Consider the following 21652-nt stretch of genomic DNA (forward strand, 5'->3'; position numbering starts at 1 on the left):
AGACATACTATTTTTTATACTTAAAGTAGATTGTAGAGTGATATTTTGGATGATGAATACTCACCATAATTCACTTTATGCCAACAATTTTTTATAAAAGTTTTCCACTTTGTGGCACTGTGTGTATGCATGTGACAAAAGTAGATAGACTTTGACTTATGATATTGTCCACCTGAAATTTATGTTATAAACCAAAACAGTCCCAAGAAAAAATGTGTATTGTCCCTTTCTCACGGAATTCATGGTATGTTAAAAAAGGAAACATGAATGAGCCCCTCTTTCCTCTTGTCTCCACAGAACTAAACCGGTTAGAGTTTATTGTGACTTGGCAGTGAGTTTCTTCTCTCATCTCTTCCCACATTCAGTACACACATTATCAACACAAAGTCACCTAGTATTGTTGCTAAAATATACCTGAAATCAAGAGGGCAAAGCAGACCTGTTAGATCCTCTATCAGCTCATCTGTCACAGAAGCTGGTTCTTTCTCTTCCTCAGAGATCCCACAACTTCTGAAAATCAGACTTCAGAGTAATCTCTCTGACCTGTCACCCCCACAAACATCACAGGCCATTCTCACCAAATAATGTTGAATGTTTTCACAATATTTTTTAAATGCACCCATCTCTCTCCATCACCACCACTTGAGGAACTCCTGATGTATTTCCGAATTAGCAAACTGCTCCCCTACCCCATTCCTGACCCCTTCCAGACTTCACTTGGCAACATTTTCACATCCTGAGACTGTGCTTCCACTTCTCTGTTTGATCACCCTGTTTCTTTTGGATCCCTTGAGCACAGAGGTGTCCCCTCTGCATGAACTGTGACACAAGGCTGCCCCAACCTTCCTGCCTTCTTCATCTAGTTAATTGCATATCCTCCGATCTCTGTCCAGACACCAAGTCTTCCAGAGCCATGTCCCTGCAAACTCTAAGCCAAACCAGACCATTTCCTTCAGTGTTTTTCTAATGCCCAATGTTATTTGGACACTATTTGATTTCTCCCCTCATGTATAGTTCATGTTGTCCTCCCACTACCACACCCGGGCACCTGTGACCCACCACCAGAGTCCTTGTGCCCCTCCCCCCTTCCCCCTATTTTGAACACTTTTTCTCTTCCTTTCTGTATGCCTTTTCTTTGGTCAGCTTGCAAGTTTTGTCTTTTTTTTTTTTTTTCTGATTTTTATGTTTGTTTCTCTATATTCCACATATAAGAGAAACCATTTGATATTTATCTTTTTTCCTTCATATTTATTTTGCTTAGCATCATCCCTTCCAGCTCCATCGAGGTTGCTGTACATAGCATGAGTTGATCTGTCTGATCACTGTTTCGTATCCCATTGTGCATACACATCACATGTTCTTGTCTATGCCTCTAATGTGGGGCATTTAGGCCATGGTAAATAACGCAGCGATATGCACAGGAGCACGGGTTTTCTTTCAACCAAAGTGGTGTGTTTATTTTTGTTCTTTGGGTAGATCACTGGGAGTGGGACTTCTAGGTCACAGGGTAGATTCGATTTTAGTGGAATCTGAGTTCTCAGTAAAAGCCATATTTCAATAACTGATTTAGGAAATGCAAATCAAAGCCACAATGAGATACCACCCTACCCCCAGGATAAAGGCTCATGTTAAAAACTAAAACAGAAACAACAAATGCTGGTGGGGATATGGAGTAAAAGAATTCTCTCACACTGCTAGTGTAAGTGTAAACTGGCTTCTATGCTTGGAAAAGACCATTTACATTTCTCTCAATGCACTTTTCATATTTTGATCTATATGCATTTTGAGTGATGTTTAGCTCACCGTTACATGGGATCTGGCTGAGTGTCTGATGCACTTTGATATTAAATCAATGCATGATATGATGGTAATACACAGAACATATAAATCCCAAAAACAGTTGTGTGAGAGGTGCCATTAGGCACTGTTTATTTATAACTTGGTCATGTGTCAGTTGTCATCTATTACTAGACCTCAGTATGACAGACACACTACAGGACACCGAGAATATAAACAAGTTTAAGACATAATTCGCAGTTGCATGAAATCAATATCAGAGAAAGGAATGTGGGGAAATATAGGGGAGGAGAAGGTAGGTGTATGCTCATACCTAGGTTAGGAAGACTGGAGCTCATAGACAACAGAGCTAGTGAAAGTTTTTCGCAGGACATCGTCAAGGTTAAATTTCTGTTTTACCTAGATCACAGCTGGGGAAACTAGGGATTAAAGTGAAGAAATACTAAAGAGGACAGAATACTAAAGAGGACAGTGAGTTTAGACAGGAATGAAGACCTGGTTTCTGAAACAGCAAACGTGCAGTTGCAAATCCAAGGAGCTAGGTGGCAAAAATAAGGAGGACTGCAATGGAAAGAAGTGTGAGGGGCTTAGGAAGATGCTCAGATTCTACTCATGCACCCCCCCCCAATGGCAATGGCATGCACTCCCCCCCCCCAATGGCAATGGCAGACTTAGCAGTCAATATGAATTTCTCTGATTCATATTAAGGAGACCTTCACGCAGGTCTTATCCACTTCTTGGATACTAGGCTAGTGCCAATTTGAATGCATGTGAAGTCTCATGTGAGCCAAAGGTATTAAAATTTCCCAAATTCAGGCTAATGTTTCTAGAAGGAATCACAATCAGAATTCTAATGAAGAGTGTGAAGCAATGGAATGGGTCACTCCTTGAAAATAGATTCCGATACAGGGCTTGGGAATTATAAATGTCAGGTGGTGGGGAACTCCCTTCCATTTTATGCTTTCAACAGTTCATATTTAGTTTCCTTCCTTTTGCCAATCACCTTCCTAGGCAATGGGGATTACAGGTGGATTTGTGAGAGAAATTTGTGTTAGAAGTCATTCTATGTCCAAGTGGCAACTTGTTTTTTTGATAGGCACACCTTATAATAAAAAAGCTACTTATTCTCTATTATTACTGGAGATTAAGGCTAGTGTTTTGGGACCTTGTTATCTCTGAATTATTTCTTCTTTACATGTTTACATATTTTATTTTTAATCCACCAAACTATATAGGCAAGTCCTTTGGAAAATCTGTCAGTACACTTGTTCGCACAGTGGTTTTCTCATGGCAAAAACCTGTGAGGCCCCATTGAATGGGCCGGGAGATCCCATTGAAGAAGAGAATGAGTAAAGGTTTGGTTTCGCTCAATTCACCTTAATGTATTAGGTACAGACCATCTACCTGGTTTACCTGCATACAGGTGAAACTTAGGTAGGATTATTTTCTATTAAAAATAGCTTGTCACGGGCCTACCTGGTGGTACTGGGGTTAAAGTCTCAGTACCATCAAGCTATCACCAGCCTCTGTAGCACGAGTTCTATTCCCTGTCAAGGAGCTGCCCCATGTAGCACAGCTGTCTCACCTGCTGCTCCCTTCAGCACTGTATTTCAGTGGATCAGCCTGTTCTGCTTCCCACTGTGTCTCTCGTGAATCCTCTCATGCCCAAACCTCTGGCCTACACTCTAGTTCTTATGTGTGAATACCTAAATCATTAAAGAAATTGCTTAATGTGTGAATGTCAAGATTGTTTTTCTAATTGCAATAAGAGAACATTCTCATGAACAGTAGTTACAGGGTTACAATCTGCATATGAATGTGATTTCCAGGATCTAAACTAAGGATGGAGTCTGGTGACTTTGCCACTCAGAGGAGGTGAGTCCTGGCATCTGGGTTAAAAGATTTTTTCCTTGGGCCCTCCGTGGTGGCGCAATAGGTTAAAGCACCTCACTACGGAGCTCTCCGAAACCATTGCAGCACTAAGTTTGATCCCCAGCCAGAGTGGTGACCCACATGGCGTGGCAGACCTCTCTTGTCCCACCCACTGCTTCACTCAGCATTGCACTTCATCACTCTGCCTATTCTGCTCCCCACTTCTGGCCCTCTTCTATATACAAAAATAAATAAGTTAAAAAAAGCAAAGGTTTGTTTCCTCATTGTCCAATTAGGAAAAGGAAGCTGACCTCAGGCTGATGACAACTGGGCATTCACAGAGACAATGCATTCAGGTACCAGGCCCATGAGCTTGCGAATGGACACCCTGCCTCACCCTTCATTTGTGTCTTCTGGATCTACTATCTACCATTATTTATTTGGTTAAAAAGAAAAGAAAAAATAACTTGTCAGTTGGTCTGTGTATGGTGTGTGACCTGGGCGAAGGCCAAGTGTACATTGTATGTGAAAGATGATAAAGGGAAGAACCCTGTGCTTTCTCTGTAGCTTCAGTTGCACCAGCATGGACACCAGGGAGGACAAGTGTTGCCCTGGGGAGTGGCCATTTCCAGCAAGGGTCAGCAGTGAGGTTTCTCCCCTGGTTGACGGCAGGAGGTCACGGAGGGAAACACAAGAATCTGGCTTCGCAGAGTGTGGGTGAGCACCTGGGGATTTCACAAGCAGCCAGAGGAGACACTGCGGGGCTGCAGTGCAGCAGATAAGCCAGCAGGTCCTGTGCCGTCATAAAGGTGAGATCATGATCCTGTTTTGTTATCCCAGCCATGACATTTGAGTTGCTATAGGTCTTCAATAAAAATAGATTTTCTATCCTCTGGGTAAACAGTGACTTGCTTAGCTTTAAATTATTAGAGGCCCTGGTAGCCAGGTTGTAACTGGCATCACAGACTTGGATCTTGGTAACCCTGAAACTTAGAGAGGCTGGCACAGCCCATGGGGAATTCCAGCCCCTCCAGGCCAGGCTACACAGTCAAAGCACTGATGACAGACTCCACTGTGGCAGCCTTGCAGTGATATAAGCCCTTTATTAAGCATATTTATGCTGACATCATTTTTTTATAAAAAATATGTATTTATGCAAACAGAACTGGGGTACAGGCCAGAGGTGCAGGAGTGGTGAGAGGCTTCACCAGAGACAGAGTGGGGAGCAGAACAGGACAACTGATAAGTACACAGCTGAGGGGCGCAGCGGAGGGTCAGGAGAGATCTGCCATGCTATGCAGATCTCCTCCCGGGCAGGGATGTAATGCACGCTGAGGCAGCTGGGGCTGGCTTGCAGTGTTGCGTCCTAACTGGTTGTGCCACCAAGGAGGGCCCTATTCTGATATCTTAAATAACAAGCTCTGAGTTCAGTAATATTATCTGCACTATACTAGAAAGAAAAGGAAAAAAAAAAAAAAAGAAAGAAAGACCTTGAAGAATAAGACAATTGCCTGAAGCTACCTCAGTAGAGCTGTTGAACTGCAAAACCCATTCTTTTAACTGTCTCCTCACCACCCTCCTCACTGAAACTTTGCAATCCTGGCCGTGTTTCCTGGTGCAGAAGTGCAGAAGTGATCTCTGAATTTGCTTTATACATTCTCATTATTCATTCGCACCATGACGGGGCTTTCTCATGCATTATCTCACTTATCTCTCAAAGTCACCAAAGCCAAGACACTTGCACCCTATGTTTATTGCAGCACAACTTGCAATGGGTCAGCTATGGAAGCAACCCCGGCTATTATAAACCTTTTAGACACTAAGAAGCAAAGAGCCCTCTGACTCTTACTCATTGCCACCAAATTTGTTTGAGGATTTCTCTTCTTCCACAATCCTCTGTGGAACTGCGCTGGTTCTGTCAGCTTCCTGCCCTTACTTTCCTGATCCTGAATTTAACTCCACACACACGGGAATAAAAGCCTGCGGATAAAAGGCTCACTCTTTCTTCTCTCTGGTATCTCCCTCTCCCCTCTTTCCCTCCAGCCTCCCTCCAGCCCCCTACCTCCCTCCCTCTCTGTCTTTCTCTCTCACACACACATTCATACACATGACTGGTCACATCTCGGTTTTAAAGTATTAGTAACAAAAATAAAAAGAAGTATGCTTTTGAGTTGATCATAGGATTTAACCTTAGATGGATGTAAATAAGAACATTATAGAATAGCATGCATCTGACTTTTCTGTTCATCACACAGCAGAATTCCTCTGGATATAGGATGTGTGCTTGTGGTGTGTGTGTGTGTATGTGTGTGTGTGTGGTGTGTGTCTATGTCTATGTTATGTATGTATACATACTGAAGAATATATGAGGCTTCCCAGGTGGTACAACAATTAAAGTTACAGCACTACCAAGCTATCCACAGCCACTGCAGCACGAGTTCGATCCCCTGCCCTGGAGGTGACCCACATGGTGCAGCTGACCTCTCCTGTCCCACTCACTGCTCCTCTCAGCAGTGTGTTTCAGTAGATCTGCTTGTTATGTTCCTTGCTCTAACTCTAGTGTGTCTTCTTTACCCCCCCCCACCTCTGGCCTACACCCCACTCCTGTATGCATAAATACAATAAACCTGTAAACTATGAATATATGTACAAGGATACTTATGTCTTTACATTTGAGGAAACACTAAAATTATTTGTTTGGAATCAGGTGTGTCTTATACGCAAGTCACACACACAAACACTTGAAGTCACTTCCAAAATATACATTCACTCAAAGTCCCCTCAAGTCGGTGGAAGACTATATAATCGCTGTGGTAGATGGTTCTAGAACTCTGGAGGAGGTACAGGGTGGGATACCCATTAGTTGGTGTGTGAAGTTATAACCCCTACCACTCATCTATATTTGAAGTGTGTATATGATATACAATATTTATGGGTATAATCTATATATGTAAATGTATGTGCATCCATGTATCTATATCATATGTGTGTGTGCATATATGTATACTATTGTAAGAAATGTCTATTTTTTAAAATGCCTTACCCAGTCCCATAAAAATGGGTATCTGCAAAGGGAATAAGGCAACTTATTTCAACATGCAAACCAGAACTATAAAAATTTTAGCAACACCCTCAGCCTCGCTGGGCCTGCTCTGTATTCTTTTCCTATTGTCTCTGCCCTTCACTCCCTCGCTGTCAAATGTCTGTGAATTTGGGACACAGAGGTTCTATGTTGAGTCTACTTCCCCTGTCTTTTCTCACACCACAGCCCTTTCCTCTTTCATAGAGATTGGTTCTCAGGGTGGGGTCTGTCCCATTTTTTCAATTCCTTGTCAACAGGTGAAAACAAAATGACAATTGATACACAATGACCACTAAGCCAAGATCCATAAGTATCTTAATTTAAAGGGTGTAAATAGTATTGGGAAATAGATTTTGTTAGGGAATTCCAGGAGAAGCTTTGGCAGAGAAGTAGCTTTTAGCAGCATTATCTGTATTCTAGCTAGGCACCTCTTCTGTTTATTTTAAATTGGCTTTTATTGCATTTTATGAAGATCATGTCTTGGTAAAGCATCCTTATTGAAGAATTCTCATCTAAAATTATGATGTTATTACCACTTGTTCCTAAAACACACCTGTTCGGGAAAAAGTTTGGGGTGATTATTTCATTTGTGTTTCAACCTCTTCAAAGATGATCTCCTTAGAGAAGAAATCACTACCTTTAACATTTAAAGAATCAAACAAGTACAAATTTTGTGATTCATAAATTTGTATGCTTCCTGTAGAAATTTCTTGCATGCATCTTCATTTCTTTCTTATATATCTGTGGGTGTTCAGTTTAAAAACTATTACATGCTGGTCTCCCCTTGTAAATTGGTGGGAAATATCTATTATGATAAAAATAACTGATTATAGCGAGTAAAATTCTTTTTACAAAAAAAAAAAGTTGGTCTCATTTCAAGAGGAAATAAAATACACACTATTTATAATTATAGTGACACTTTTAGCAAAGCATAGATCATTTCAAAAATTACTTAAAGATCATATAATGTGAGTGTGATTATGTGAATATACATGGAACCATTGTTTACAACACAGTACCAATCGCTAGCATCTCTGGTCACCTAACTACTCATTGTTAACACAATCTTCTGAAAGTACTTGTTTTGGCTAAGTGAATAATGCTATAACATTTTTATTCTTTTCACATTTTTTCATGACACAATTACTAGCCAAGTTAAAACTAGATTTCAAATGCTTCAAAAACGAATATATACCTTTTATAAATATGATATATAAGTAATAGTACATCACATATGATAGTATATGATAATTGCCTAGTGGAAAATACTAGAAACTGAATGGTATTTCTGTCATTGGCATTTTTTTTTTTTGTGTATGTGTGTATGTGTGATGGATGGTAACTGCCTAAAGAACTTAAGACCAAACAACTATTTTTACTATTTTAAATATATCTATCAACTCAAATATTAAGACTTTTCCATTTGAATGTGTTGGAATGCTCTTGCCACACTAAGAAAAGGAACTTTAGCATCCAATCCTGTATGTTATTGCTACTTTCACTTTTTTTTTTTATCCAGCAGGTAATTTATACATAAAATATAAACAAGGCACAAGGCTACTTTTTTTTTTAACATCTTTTTCTTTCATTAGATTACATGTGGGTAAAATAATAATAATAATAATAAATAATGCCTACAATTCAGGAATTTCCTCTTGGAATACAAACCTAATGAAACATGTCAGGGAGGGTTTCACTACTGGAACTTCCCTGTAGAGTAAGTTTAAAAATTTTAAGTGTTTGCCAACCCTGAGAAGAGTTATTTTCTTGTAAAACAAGGATACAAAATGGGTTACCAGAAAGAGTAAGTGGTGTTTGAATTGCCAGTAACTGCAAGAGGTGTCTAAAAGGGACTCTGAGAGGTGCTTGGAACGGAATGATGTTTGTGCATAAGTCAATGAAGCATTAGGATACAGAGTTTTGGGACAAGTGGCCACTTAAGTAAACAGGTCTCATGGAAGAAGTGTTCAATTTTGTTTATCAATTTGATAACCAATTTATAATGTACCTTTTTAGAACTAACTGAACACAAAGAGTGAATAGTTGATTTATATGACTCTAAGGAATATGGCACCTATGAATTCCATAGGGAAATGTCTTCCAAAGATGGAATGAAGCAAAGATGGGAAGGAAAACATTTCTGTGTCTCCTGTACTCAACATCAGCAAACTTCTTGCAGAGGTAACTACAGCAACAGGCAAGCGAATACAAGGCAATGAAGAGTGTCTGCTTTTTTAGGTGAGTTGATACTTAGCCTAAAGGATGTGTGATTCAAGAGTCAATAAGAACTGGACAGGAAGAATTTGATGGAAGTGGGAGAGGCACAGCTATAGATTCCTCAGTGGATATGTTGATCAAGAAAACATCATTATACAAGAATTTACTTCAGGTATTCCACGTGACACTTTCACTACTTCATCAAAAAGTTTGTTGGTTTATCAGTGCTTAACTCTCTGTGGGAATCTTTTCACCATGCCTGGAGATAAGAACATAATTGGGTTCTTCTAACGTGTCTCAAAAACAAAATCAGTTAAAATCCACTAAACAGAAAAAAAAATGTCTAATTATACTTCTAAGTAGATATAGAATTGTAGGATATTAAACCTGCTTCCTCCTTTTTATCCTGACAAGTGATATTTCTCTATTATCTTAATATTATGTTCCTCCATCCACACGAGTCACAACATTTATCACAGTATTATGTTTCTCTCTGCCTTTCAGATGTTTGCCTTAGGGAGCACTGATAAAAACATTATATTTGGTGGATCTGCATTAAAAATCCCTTCTTTTCCTGACAAGCTATTTAAAATGTCATTTGTGCCTTGTGAAGGCTTTTAGAAAAATCCAGAGACCTAGACCCAGATGACCCAAACGGTGTTTCTGCAAGAACTGCAATTTCCTTTTGAGGATTATGGTTCCAGGGAAGATTGCTTCTAAATATTGGTGAGGGAAATGCTTTTTAGAATTAAGGCTACTGTTTACTCTATATTGATTTCAGAGAATTTGCCTTACCCCATAGACAGGGCAAGTAATAAAATAGTTTAATTGTGGCTATATTAAACATAATAGTGTAGTCATTCCTTAAACATGAACAATTAAATGATATCTATTCAGGATGTGTTTTTTTGACCACTGATTCTCTCAACAATAGCCAATTTCAAGAATAGCCAATTTCAACCATTTATTCTACCAATTACTTTCCCTCTAAACATCGAAAAGCTAAGAATAATAATTAGTGCACTTTCTATGCATTAAATATCATCTAGTTATGAAATAATAAGCTCTAAGATGGTACTTTTAAAAAGAATGGGCCTTTGAGTTAAAATATGCATGTTCATCGATCACAAATGGATGAGAAATGTCACCCAGCTATAACACAGAAAGGAGCAGATTGAAAATACGTGACCTTTACCAAATGTGTGTGAACAATTTTTACTGCTCATTAAAGGATACGATACTACATAGTGCATAAGGTGAATGTGGGAAATGAAATATATTAAGAATATTCAGTGATTACAAGCATGACAAAATTTTAATTAATCTGATTGTTGCTAGAGTTTTGTGTGTTTTTGACATTTCATCAAGGAGACATGAGAACTTGCTATTTACTGCCAAGGTGAACAAAAAATTTCATGAATAAATGAGTGTTCTTGAATTCAAACATCACCTTCCCTGTTATACAAAGGGTTTGTATACATTAGTGCCCATCACTAAGAATACAGAGTGAATGGAATGGGTATGCTGAGTGCCATCAAAGAGGTTGGAATATAGCATGGCTCCATGAAGACATGGTTTCTGTGATGGAGTAGAAAGGGCAGACAGTGCCAGAGGGCCTGATAGGGTGGCATTCCAATTAGACTGGTAGAGACCAACCACTATTTGGATGAAGTGACACGTTGAGTGTCAAGAGATTGTACCAGTACCAGGCAAAATGTCAAGTTCATGTGCCAGAAACCAAACATCCCATCTCAGGGATAAGGAACCAAAAGATAGCTGGGAAACAGGATGCTTAGAGGTGAGCCCAGATTTCAGAAGAGGCAACATAAAAACTTCACAAAGAAAATTTGAGTTCTACCCCAAACAAGAGATACACTACAACAACAGCCTTAAGCATAGTGTCACACCGCCGAATTTTTGTTGCAAGTCAAACTTGTGACTATCAGGACCTGTAGCTTGTAAGAAGGAAAGACAGAATAAAGAGAGCAAGAGAAGTGAGAACCTGGGTGGTGGGAACTGTGGGAGGCAGTAATAAAAATCCATGTCAGATAAATCAAGAGCACAGAACTGAAAGGACAAGAGGTTGACGAGACATACAGGATGCGCGGCATGGTAAAGAAAGGAGAAGAGTTGGATTTCTAATTTGACGTGGGCAGGAAGGGTCATTTGCTCTGATAAAGAACAGTGAGTATGCAGAATTTGTGTGTGTATGTCTGTGTGTGTGCATCATTGACTACTCCTCCTTGAATCCGTTCTTTTCTTTTTTCTTTCTTTCCTCCCTTTATCATAAAGTTACCAGTTATGTGACAGACACTGACAGAGGGCTGAGGCTTAAACTGCACGGGAGATTCTCATTTTTACAGCTTACTGATTGAAGAAGCCATCATGAGAAATTAAGTGTGAACATCAGTTGTACAGGAAGGGGGGAGAAAGGTAAAGGGAACCATTTGGGGTAACATGGTAAGAGAAACCCTCTATTTTCAGCTTCAATTACCAACTACAACAAAATACTGCACAAAGGAAACCAAGTTTCCATCAAAATATACGTAGTGTTCCACTCATAGAATGAAAAGGTTAAAATGCGGTTCTCCTCTGGAGAATGTGAGTGGCCTTGACTTTGAATAAGTCAGTTTGGATTTTGATTATCCAACAAGAATGGACTCTTCTACAGTCAGGAGCTATGAGACTGAATAACTCTCCCTGTCCATTCTACCAGATACGTCCACAAAGCCTGTCTCTTCTCCTAAACTCTGAAACAGAAAGACGTTGATTCACTTAACTGGATGATACTCTAAAAGTAACAAATGGTACAGATTTGGCTAAGTTCATGTTTATTTTACTTCTTGCTTGGCTTCAGTTCTAAAATCTGACCTTTCCCATATTCTTGGTACTATATTTTCAGATTGTTTATGCTCTTTCTTTCCCCGTAAGCCCACAAAACTAAATTGCATCTCTTATCTGTTTTAATTTTCATATTATGCATCAAATTGAAAATGAAATGCATGATTCAGAACCGTGCAGACACAAATCTGCCTGTCCCATTTTCAAAATGCCTTGATGAATTCCCATATTCCTTGCTGGAAGTCCCAACTCTTTGCTCAGCAAATGTGGAGTTTCCCCTTTGTAAACACACAACAGTCCATCATCACATTATGACAAATAAAGGCAGTTCTGGAGGGGGCAGGAACTCTCATATCTCTGTATTTTTATACATCTGGTGACTTCTACCAAGAACTTATGGCCCCTTCTCTTCTGCTTGTTTTAAATGGAGCTCTCCTTCAATTTGTAGCTCAGGAAACTTCTCAGAAGTTCTCTGTGGGCCTTCCGAGTTAAACCTGAAGCTATTCTCAGTTATTTTACTTTTCTTTTTTTCAGGAGAAACGGGGTATAGGTCAGAGGTGCAGGTGCTGAGATGTTCCACTAGTGCAAGAGGATCTCCTGAAATACAGTGCTGAGGGGAGCATCAGGAAAGAGGAGAGGTCTGCTGTGCCATGTGGGTCACCTCCCTGGCTGGGGATCGAACCCAAGCCATAGGAGTGCACTGCTGAGGCTTAATCCGTAGGCCACCAGGGAAGCACCTACACTGAGTGTTTTAACAGCACTGTGCACATAAGTTCCAAGTTTGCCCAAACTGTACACGATAACTGTCTTTCTCTTTTCTTCTCCTCCCATCAAGAGGCAGAGTGAATTGTACATAAGATCTAGGACTTGTCACCACATAGCCCTAGCATTTAACACAGAGGTTCATAAAAGTAACTGACTGAGTAACTGACTGGAAAATGTGCTTGAATCTTATACAGTGTTACACAAAAGCAAAATTCACTATTTAGGTAATTGTCTCAGTCATCATAAACAGAACATGTAACTGACTGACTAGTATGGGACTTCATTCATTTTTTTTGTTCAGTATTTTCTGGTAATCTGCTTTATACCAGGCAGTGCACCATACTTGACTATGAATTTGCCATACAATTCAGCAATTCCATTCCTAGAAATCTATCCAAAGAATAGAAAAAACACTAATTTGAAATCAAAACCCGCACACCCATGTCTCTAACAGCACTGTTTATCATAGCCAAGTGTTGGAAACAACATGAATGTCCCAGGAGAGATGAATGGATCAAGATGGGTTTCATGTACATAGTGGAATACTACACAGCGATCAACAATGATGAAGTCATGCCATTTGTGGCAACATGGATATAACTGGGGTTATGCTAAGTGAAACAGGCCAAAAGGAGAAAGATAAATAATAGACAGTTTCAGGAGTGGGTGTGTTGGTGGTGGGAGAACTATGATGACTGTACCTGAGGTGAGAAAGTCTATATAGTGAAAAAATTAACCAGAATGTAAAAATAATGGCTCTTCATATAATGTGTGTGTGCAGACACATATATGTATGTAAAATAATGGTACTTCACACACACACTTGTGTGCGCGCACATATATGTGTGTATAATGTATATATCATATATGTATGTATATGTACACCACACATACATATATGTGTGCACATATAATGTATATGTGTGTATATATATTTATTTAAAAATATATGTGATTAACACAGTTCTATATCCTAAGTGAAGCAAAGGAGGAAAAAAATTTGCCCTATGGGCAAGTTTATAATTTTTTAAATGATATAATAAATTATCCCAAATTGTGCCACTACTGATGAGGTATGATACACCCCTTGATATTTTATAGATTTGAGCAATAAAGGAAATGTGGCAGTTGGGAATAGGAAGGAAAGGTTACATAGAGGAGACAGCTGAAATCGATCTCTTGCCATTTTGTTTGGGAGAGAGGAAGTTAAACTGATAAAAGTCAAAGTTTCCAAACTATAGGCCTAAGATGAAGAGAACTGAAGTATCTGAACTGTCGCCATTTTCTGATAACTTTTGCATTTTAGAGTAATTATACTACAGTAAAAAATAAATCTGTGAATCTACACATGAGGTTGGAAAAGCAATGACTGCCATGTTAACTCTAAACTGTTGAAAATTAAATGTTAGCAATGCGTACCTAAATGTGTGGCTTTCTAAAATAATTAATATTTTAATTAATTATTAGTAAATAATTAATTATTCCATTTTAAGAGAGTTACATGGGAATCAACAAGACATTAAGAAAAAAGGTTTCCAAATTCGTTTTGGTTCAGAATATCCTCATCAAGCTTTTACAATGAACAGAACTTATCATCATGCATCACCTCTCAGTCAGGTGAGCTGAGCTGTAAGGCACACCGTGGGTAGACGCTGGCACATCACCCACCTGCATGGTGGCATGCCCAGGGAGAGGGGCCAGAATGAGAGCACCTTTCTCCTCCATCAGAAGCATCAGCTGAGGAGCCGCTGAGCAAAGTGAAAAATTGGGCCTCTCTGACTGGACAAAGGGTTATGTCTCAGCACTATGGAGCTTCTGGAAGCCACTGCAGCAGGAGATCCACCCAGGCCAGGCCACTGACCCACTTGGGGCAGCAGACCCCTCTGGAACCACTTGCTGCTCCCCTCAGCAGTGTAATCAGTCAGTCTGCCTGTTCTGCTCCCCACTCTATCTTCGGTGAATCCTCTCACTTTCAACATCCCTATCTTGCACCTCTGGCCTACATCCCAGCTCTTGTATGCAAAACTAAAATAAATATTTTTTTTTAAAGAAAAAGTATTATCTCAGGCCCCACTGCAGAACACTGCACAGGACCTCCTGATGATTTTGCATGCTTATTTAAATTTTGGAGTTGCTGGTTAACAGTTTTCAGCTTTGACTGTGTGCTAGGATAATCAGGGAAACTGTTTAAATCTTGATAAGGTCACATTTATTTATATTCCAGGTCTATTAAAATAGCCTGCATTTGTTTTAAAACTGTGCCCCTGGGTTCCAAACATAGTAAATCAATACTCCATTTCTGAGATCTAGGAATCTGCAGCTACAAGACACATAGCCATCGACTCCTCTATATACCAAACCTAAGAATGTGTGGCTTGGGGAATGGAAAACAATGAATTGTGTTGCGGAAAATACATTTCACTGTGCTTATTACTTGAATCAATATGCAAAATATGGAATGATTTGCATATCTATGCATGCATATATACAGTATTACCATTTAGATATATATGGTAATTGATAACTTTTCAGCATTTATAATTAGAAGATGTAAATTCCATAGCAAAATATGGGTGAGTTAGAAAGAGGGAATTATAAGTGACTCCATCTGGAAATATATATTTAGGGAGCCACTGTGAAGATTTTTTTTTAATTTTCCACAAATATTGATTATGTTGATAATAAAAAACATAACACTATGCAACATGACTTAATACTGTTTCTAAACAAGGTATAAATTCTTTCTACATAAGATAAATTGCAATTGCATGTATTTTCAGCTTTGCGGGGTCTACAATCTCTTTGAACTCACCTACTGGATTCTGGCTTTGTAGCGCACAAACAGCTATTGACAAAAATAGCAAGTATTCTCTTCCTTTCAAGAAATATCCACTTATCTGTCTGAATTCAACTGATCAAATGTAAGTTCCTAAACATACCAATATATGATATGAATGCTATGTAAGAGAGTAGTTCCAGCAATTTCTAGTAAAGTCTAAGTGTGCATGGTTGCTAAGGAAAGTGAAAGTCCCCAATTTTCTCTGCTTGACAGAGAAGGTTAGGGACAGGTAACAACGTTTCCTATGTTTAATGACAACTATTTTTCCTGCAAATGCAGTTTTTTTTTTTTTTTGTTTTTATCAGTTACCCCTTTACTGCTTACCTCACTGCCATGGATGCTATCATAGTTCCCACTTTAAATATCAGAAAGCTAAAGTTTAGACACCTTGATGACTTGCTCAAGGCCACAGAGTGAGCAAGCACAGTCAATGTGGTTGAACTGAGGTAGCCAAACCCACAATCTGTAATTTGCAGTGACTACACATTATTGCCTATCCATTTTCTGCCCAGACCATGAATATGCATGGTGTTAGACCAATTATAACCTTCCAGTTTGTAGAAACACAGATGTGTTAGCTTGCATTGGTTAATGGTACTGAAACTACAGAAAACAGGAGAACTTGGAGAAAAGTCTCAGCACTGCATGGTGTGTCTGGGTATGTCTGGAATACTCCCGCAATAATACCTTAGCTATAAGTGTCCTTCCACCGGACAGTACTCCTTCCCCTGTGCTTACCTATTATGGCAAGAAAATGTATCATTTCTAATTGTCCTCAAGGAAGTCACCTTTATTGTTTCTTTCCTACACATCCTGTGACTATACCTTACGCCTGGTTAGCAATGACCATCTCTACACTTCTCAGCTTCTGCTCCTGCCCACCAATGCTGATTATCCACATACATTTCATATTCAATATAATTTGGTCTGATATTTATTTAAAATAGAGTATCACCTGTTAGTATGATTCTTTTGTAAAACCATGTGATCCCTAGTAACCACTTAATAGATAGATGTCTTAAATCTGGGCACACAATCACCTCGGGTCAGATCTGCTATGGACATAACCTAGAGATATGGCCATATACTTTGGGTGGGGAAATCTATGCATTGTAGACAGTCAGTATAACAAGCTCCTTTGCTATACTGTCTTTTATAGGTCATGCTCATTATCAATAAAAAAAGAGTGCATAGATAGTCTTGTTCTATTATTGTTATATAAAACTCAGAGAAATCAATTGTTTACTATAAAAAGTAGAGTATGAAAAGTAAGTTGATGGGTTGTTGGAAATTTTCACAAATATTTCTTGGTCATGAGTTTTAATATTATTGGATCCATTACATACAGTCTCTATCTTACTACTATCCATTTAAGTGTTGATCACAATAAATGATTCTACTTTATAACTATGCAGTCTAACTAACTTCTAGTGATCTCAGCATATCCGTGGATGTGACAGCTAGTCATATTAGATTTTAGGTCAACATTAATTTCATAACATCTCTACCTTTTAGACTGGGTCAAATTTCCATTTGATAATCTTGACACAATATCAACATTATAAACTATAGCAAATCTCTCCTGAGATGTTTATTTCATCATTGAGATGTTTATATAAAGTCAATAACAATAGACTCCGGCACATTTACTTTTTGTTTAGTTTACTTCCGAACATTCAATTTCGCCTCTTTAGTTTCTTTATTTGTTCTAATTATTGTGAATGTCTTTTGCCACTAACATGAATTCCAGCATTTTCCTTTCAAGCTCATTTCAATGAAAGTGGCAATCATCTCTCTACTTTTTATTTGATTTTATGCTGAGAGTGTGTCAACCTCTCTTGGAAAAATGTATATTATTACAGATACTAAATTTCAGTACTGATTATCCACATAGGAGAGTGCTTTTTTCTGTCAGTTGTAATCAGAGTCATCCTGATATAGAGACTTCAGCATTAAACTCTCCCAGAACCAAAAAGAGCAAAATACATCCTTCTCTGAAACATGGGCAGCTATGGAATTTACAAAATCATTTAATTTACATAAGTCAGAATTAAACTATTCTGGGGTAACATCACTGAGCTCTTATATCTTAAACTAATCATGGATATCACTTCAAATATTGGAATAAGTCCCCATATACAAGGGAATGAAAAAAGCATAGCTGGAGGAATAAAAGCTTTAAATCCCATCTGATCTGAGTTTGAATCACAGAGCCACTAAACATGTATGTGCTTGGTTAAGGTACACCTTCTTTCCCAGTCTTCGTTTACTCAATGAGACAAATTGAGCATACAACCTTATGTTATCATTTTGACTGATGACAATCGAGCATTAAAAACAAAGTATATGTCCCAACTGTCTGCAATTTAGGATGAGAGATAAAGCCTCTCTCCACTGTCTCTTATTAAAAATTCCACATACCAAAGTATATCACTCTTAAAGTAAGTTTTATAAAGTTTAAAAGATTTTTAGTTTAACTTTGCAAACTTAAAGAAGTTATTCTGTAAGATTCATTCTGGTCTCACAAATGGAATACATTACCATCAAACAAAACAATGTATTCAGGATGGAACCTATAGGGGGTACCTGGGGAAATATATATTAAGTGGGGGGTGGTAGAAGAAATTCTAATTGAGGAAGCATATGTTACTTAAATTAGTATCTCCTAAAATAGAATTAGGTCCAAGATTTTATCCATTCATTTTCAACTTGAGTAATACAAACTATCACCACAATGATAAAATCCTGGAAAATACTTTAGGTATACACATCTTTTTGAGTAAGAACCACAATTGCCTTCATTTAAAAACAGATTTCATTGTACAATAAACATATCCTTGATGATCATTTAAATCCTGTAAATACATTAAATAAAGGGTGTTTGGGTAAGAGGCTATCATTAAATTTTAACTTTACTTTAGAAATAATATTAAACACAGAGGCATTTTCAGCAATGTACAAGTATGTTCCTAGTGAACATGGCCCTGGTTAACATTGCCTGTTTCTGTTTAGTAAAGTTGAAGGAAGAAGATAGAAGAAGGAAGAAGCCAAAGAATTCATAACAGTAACTGTAGTCAAAATGATCTTCCGCTTGGTTATTTTTTTATCACTTAAGAAATCAACTACTAGAGAAAACAAAAATAGGCATCTCAGGACAAAGAGACAGTTAAAAGTCTTCAGGCTTTGGCTAAAATCACATAGACAACCAATAAGTCCAAATCGGCGCTTAGGGGTACCCTAAAAATAAAACACTTTGTTCCTGTAGGATAATCAGCAACATCAACACCAGCTAAAGGCGCTCCAAAGACACTTCAGAAGTATAATTTATAGAAACAGGGTTCTGACAACTTTATAAAATACCCCATCTCAGGGTAATCACAGAAATAAGGCGGAGTCAACATTTCATGAAATATGAGTGCTCATGCTAAAAAGCATTTGATATATCATTATCAATCTTTACACAAAGCAGCGGAATATCAAATTATGATTCAGCACAGCAGATTAGCTTTTGAAATTCAATTTAAGTATCACCTTACTATTATATATACCTGTATATATAGTTTAAATGTTAATTTGAAAATTATTTTGAATTATGATGCTACATAACAAGGGAATAATTGCTATTATGCACTCATGATTAGAGATCTAATTGATCATATTGTCATATATAAATTTATAATTTATTTTATTATTCTTGATTACATGTAAATTTCCATCATGTAGGATAAACCATCAGACTATATATGTAAATTAGAGGAAACAAAGTTCAAGTTATTAAATCAAACTTTGGGGAAAAAGTTATTTGTGTTCCCCTTAGCTATTTTTTTAATATATTGCAAACTCATGAGGAAAAGGGGTTTAGAATAATATGGACTATTTTATCTACATTGTCTAAATAACTGTACCAAGCTGTTTAAAATGTAGCTTAATCTCAATTCATTCTTGCTTGATAACAAACAGAAAATGAAACTATAAAAGTCAAAATTTCACTAACACAACTTAATTTCTTAAATTTGAAAAACTATTTGAAAATCTATTCTAAAACAAGCCTTCTACAAATAACATATTTTTTCTTACTTCCCTTGCTATTTATCCTCTTGTGCATGAAGTACAAATCAGCAGTAGTATGTTAATGTTTTGTTTTATTTTTCTTAACAGCTTCTCTCTGAAACTTTATCATTTAAAATTGAATTCCTAAAAGGACACTACTAAATATTCAGGGATTTTATCCTAAATCCTAAAACCCAGAGGGAGCTAGCGACTGCTCAACTAGAAAGATGCACAGAATTCCAACACTCATTTGCAAATGTTCTTTCTATCTAATTTAATTTTGCAGCCTTCAGACTGGGAGATTTTACTATATGACATCAACAAGACACTTCAATCAAAATCAACTTGCCTGAGTGATACATGTTTCCCTGGATTGTTAAAAAGGTAAAATGAGACATTAACTCTCTTTTCACATTTCCTGTAATCTTCTCTTGATGCAGGGCAGAATACTTAAATTGCAAAAGGAACTGGCCTGAAATATCATTATCCCCAAATGTCAGTTTTCATTCCAGGACACTTGCTTACAAAGTAACCCCCCCCCCTTTTTTTTTTTCAGACAGAAACAGTCACTTGCTGCAGTGCAGACTGTCAGTTTAGTCACTTAGAACTTTCCATGCAGAAATTTAGTGCAGTCACAGGATCCAGCCACACTTACCTTAATTGAAATATTCTCTGTGAACGAGGTGAGAACTCAGTCAAATCAACCGTGAATGGGGTGGGGAGATCGAAGTTTTCAGTCAAAGCCCTCCAAGTAGCTGCATGCTGTGCTTCTCTTCCTGTTTATGTGGAGACCCTCACTGTCTAGAAGGACAAAAAGAGAAGCTGAAATCCTCAGAGGTTCCAGTGAGTAAATGAGGACTAAGCGATGTTTCTCAACGGGAGCTGCGCCGTGAGCATGCTGCTATGATAGGCTCCAGTCAGGACGCTGGATCCTGGCGATAATCATTGACCTGATTAGCAGGGAACATTCCCTGAGCGTGGACACCGCACGCAGAGGGTTGGTGCGTCTCCTGAGAATGGAAAAGGCCCCGAGTCCACTCGGTTATCTTGTCTTTGCCAGCCTAATGGATGAACTACAACACTCTCTATAATTTGCAGGAGATTAGCGTTAAGTCAGAAGGACTTAAACAAATGAGATTTCTGCTGTTTTGCAAGGTGCATTGGCGTTAGATATCAGGTACAGTGAAACAATTAATAGATGGATGCAGCTGGTTTTTTTAAGACAAGACTACAGCTGAAAGCTGTTTAAAGCAATGTTATCAGAGAGAGGTCCCTCCCTTTTGCCCCCAGCCTGGCACAAACTTCAGCCCTTGTCTAAGTAAAATGTACTTAAAGGTTCATCACAGCCCTCCAGAGTGTAACTCTCTGATATGCAAAAAGGGAAGTACTGTATGAATACACCTGGCAGGTTTTTTAAAGGCACAAATGCTGAAACTGAGGCAAAAGAAAGCAGCTTGGGAAGACTTTCAATTAGCATCTTAAATTGACATCACACTTGCAGAAATATTTGCACCATAGCATTAACCTGAGGAACACAGGCTGAAGAACATCATACCCAATGGAAGCATCTCTTGTGTGATCTGTTCAATTCTGATTTTCTAACCTTCAAATAAGCAAGGGTATGAGAGGATGCTGGACAACTTTTTAAATGTAGGTAATCACTTGGCGTGGACAATCTGCAGCTCCTGTCTACTGCCCACCTGGGGAAACCCCACTTCCCCAGAGATGCTCCCAAAAAGTCAAGGGGCTAAACACCAAAGTCCCAAATGGTTAATTCTCGACAGCTCTCATTTGTAGAGGAGAAAATGGTGCAAATAACATAAAAAGAACAGATGAAAAAAGTCATTTGCATGTCTTGAGGGTGAGAAAAATCTCATTGCCAGAGAGGAAACTGACAAATGTCCTCTCACAATAACACCCTGTGATATGTTCAGCATTTCTGTTTTTCCAAGTAGATCTCACTTGGGACATATGGCATTCCCTTGACACATTCGTGTGGGGGGAGGGTGGATTAAATTTGCATTGTAATATTTACAAATATCTCAGAAAAACCCCAGATTTCCATAAAGGGATGCATAAAAAATACATAAAAGAGAATTTGTTTGCCTTGTAGATCCCTGAGTTACTTTCTGCACATATTTTATTAAAATGCAGTTATTTGCGGGCACTTCTTAAATAAGGCAGCACTT

General features: G+C 38.2%; 1 protein-coding gene across 3 annotated transcripts in view; it reads right to left on the reverse strand.

Moving 5' to 3' along the window:
* Positions 1–21652, reverse strand: part of CDH12 (cadherin 12, type 2 (N-cadherin 2)) — a 746064-nt gene that overhangs the window by 300563 nt on the left and 423849 nt on the right. For 2 of the 3 annotated variants that reach the window (XM_012721921.1, XM_012721922.1), the window contains exon 3: positions 20119–20264. The gene's annotated coding sequence lies outside the window, so the exon portion shown is untranslated. Of the gene's footprint in view, positions 1–20118; positions 20379–21652 lie in introns of those variants that run through there. The other variant, XM_004678065.2, reaches the window with a different exon arrangement.

This window comes from Condylura cristata, unplaced genomic scaffold (genome assembly GCF_000260355.1).
Source record: "Condylura cristata isolate star-nosed mole 26May11 unplaced genomic scaffold, ConCri1.0 scaffold00007, whole genome shotgun sequence".
Classification (NCBI taxonomy): domain Eukaryota; kingdom Metazoa; phylum Chordata; class Mammalia; order Eulipotyphla; family Talpidae; genus Condylura; species Condylura cristata.